Below are 3,716 nucleotides of genomic sequence, written 5' to 3'. Positions count from 1 at the left end.
CGTGTACTTTGAAGACAGCAGGTCACTGTGGACACACACACACACACACACACACACACACACACACACACACACACACACACACACACACACACACACACACACACACACACACACACACACACACAGAGACAGAGACAGAAAGACGTGAGCTTACCATAATCACAGTAATCATTAATCATATTCCATCATATTCAAGGTCCACATCTATTATAATAGGTCCACATCTATTCGAATAGGTCCACATCTATTCTAATAGGTCCACATCTAATCAAACAGGTCCACATCTATATTCTAACAGGTCCACATCTATTCTAATAGGTCCACATCTATTCAAACAGGTCCACATCTAATCAAACAGGTCCACATCTATATTCTAACAGGTCCACATCTATTCAACTAGGTCCACATCTATTCAACTAGGTCCACATCTATTCAACTAGGTCCACATCTATTCTAATAGGTCCACATCTATTCTAACAGGTCCACATCTATATTCTAATAGGTCCACATCTATATTCTAATAGGTCCACATCTATATTCTAATAGGTCCACATCTATTCTAATAGGTCCACATCTATATTCTAATAGGTCCACATCTATATTCTAATAGGTCTACGATCTATATTCTAATAGGTCTACATCTATATTTCTAACAGGTCCACATCTATTCTAATAGGTCCACATCTAAAATCAAATAGGTCCACATCTATTCTAATAGGTCCACATCTAATCAAATAGGTCCACATCTATTCTAATAGGTCCACATCTATATTCTAATAGGTCCACATCTATTCTAATAGGTCCACATCTAATCTAATAGGTCCACATCTATTCTAATAGGTCCACATCTATTCTAATAGGTCACATCTATTCTAATAGGTCCACATCTATTCTAACAGGTCCACATCTATATTCTAATAGGTCCACATCTATTCGAATAGGTCCACATCTATTCTAATAGGTCCACATCTAATCAAACAGGTCCACATCTATATTCTAACAGGTCCACATCTATTATAATAGGTCCACATCTATTCAAACAGGTCCACATCTAATCAAACAGGTCCACATCTATATTCTAACAGGTCCACATCTATTCAACTAGGTCCACATCTATTCAACTAGGTCCACATCTATTCAACTAGGTCCACATCTACATTCTAATAGGTCCACATCTATATTCTAATAGGTCCACATCTATTCTAATAGGTCCACATCTATATTCTAACAGGTCTACATCTATTCTAATAGGTCCACATCTATATTCTAATAGGTCCACATCTATTCTAACAGGTCCACATCTATATTCTAATAGGTCCACATCTATATTCTAATAGGTCCACATCTATATTCTAATAGGTCCACATCTATATTCTAATAGGTCCACATCTATATTCTAATAGGTCCACATCTATTCTAACAGGTCCACATCTATATTCTAACAGGTCCACATCTATTATAATAGGTCCACATCTATATTCTAATAGGTCTACATCTATATTCTAATAGGTCCACATCTATTCTAATAGGTCCACATCTATTCTAATAGGTCCACATCTAATCTAATAGGTCCACATCTATTCTAACAGGTCCACATCTAATCTAATAGGTCCACATCTATTCTAACATGTCCACATCTATATTCTAATAGGTCCACATCTATTCGAATAGGTCCACATCTATTCTAATAGGTCCACATCTATTCAAACAGGTCCACATCTAATCAAACAGGTCCACATCTATATTCTAACAGGTCCACATCTATTCTAATAGCTCCACATCTATTCAAACAGGTCCACATCTAATCAAACAGGTCCACATCTATATTCTAACAGGTCCACATCTATTCAACTAGGTCCACATCTATTCAACTAGGTCCACATCTATTCAACTAGGTCCACATCTATTCTAATAGGTCCACATCTATTCTAACAGGTCCACATCTATATTCTAATAGGTCCACATCTATATTCTAACAGGTCCACATCTATATTCTAATAGGTCTACATCTATTCTAATAGGTCCACATCTATATTCTAACAGGTCCACATCTATTCTAATAGGTCCACATCTATATTCTAACAGGTCCACATCTATTCAACTAGGTCCACATCTATATTCTAATAGGTCCACATCTATATTCTAATAGGTCCACATCTATATTCTAATAGGTCCACATCTATATTCTAACAGGTCCACATCTATTCTAATAGGTCCACATCTATATTCTAACAGGTCCACATCTATTCAACTAGGTCCACATCTATATTCTAATAGGTCCACATCTATTATAATAGGTCCACATCTATATTCTAATAGGTCCACATCTATATTCTAATAGGTCCACATCTATATTCTAATAGGTCTACATCTATATTCTAACAGGTCCACATCTATTCTAATAGGTCCACATCTAATCAAATAGGTCCACATATATTCTAATAGGTCCAAGTCTATTCTAATAGGTCCACATCTATATTCTAATAGGTCCACATCTATATTCTAATAGGTCCACATCTATTCTAATAGGTCCACATCTATTCGAATAGGTCCACATCTATTCTAATAGGTCCACATCTAATCAAACAGGTCCACATCTATATTCTAACAGGTCCACATCTATTCTAATAGGTCCACATCTATTCAAACAGGTCCACATCTAATCAAACAGGTCCACATCTATATTCTAACAGGTCCACATCTATTCAACTAGGTCCACATCTATTCAACTAGGTCCACATCTATTCAACTAGGTCCACATCTATTCTAATAGGTCCACATCTATTCTAACAGGTCCACATCTATATTCTAATAGGTCCACATCTATATTCTAATAGGTCCACATCTATATTCTAATAGGTCCACATCTATTCTAATAGGTCCACATCTATATTCTAATAGGTCCACATCTATATTCTAATAGGTCTACATCTATATTCTAATAGGTCTACATCTATATTCTAACAGGTCCACATCTATTCTAATAGGTCCACATCTAATCAAATAGGTCCACATCTATTCTAATAGGTCCACATCTAATCAAATAGGTCCACATCTATTCTAATAGGTCCACATCTATATTCTAATAGGTCCACATCTATTCTAATAGGTCCACATCTAATCTAATAGGTCCACATCTATTCTAATAGGTCCACATCTATTCTAATAGGTCCACATCTATTCTAATAGGTCCACATCTATTCTAACAGGTCCACATCTATATTCTAATAGGTCCACATCTATTCGAATAGGTCCACATCTATTCTAATAGGTCCACATCTAATCAAACAGGTCCACATCTATATTCTAACAGGTCCACATCTATTATAATAGGTCCACATCTATTCAAACAGGTCCACATCTAATCAAACAGGTCCACATCTATATTCTAACAGGTCCACATCTATTCAACTAGGTCCACATCTATTCAACTAGGTCCACATCTATTCAACTAGGTCCACATCTACATTCTAATAGGTCCACATCTATATTCTAATAGGTCCACATCTATTCTAATAGGTCCACATCTATATTCTAACAGGTCTACATCTATTCTAATAGGTCCACATCTATATTCTAATAGGTCCACATCTATTCTAACAGGTCCACATCTATATTCTAATAGGTCCACATCTATATTCTAATAGGTCCACATCTATATTCTAATAGGTCCACATCTATATTCTAATAGGTCCACATCTATATTCTAATAG

The sequence above is a fragment of the Electrona antarctica genome (genome assembly GCF_951216825.1).
Source record: "Electrona antarctica genome assembly, chromosome: 6".
Taxonomy (NCBI): domain Eukaryota; kingdom Metazoa; phylum Chordata; class Actinopteri; order Myctophiformes; family Myctophidae; genus Electrona; species Electrona antarctica.
Note: the sequence above shows the minus strand (reverse complement) of the source record.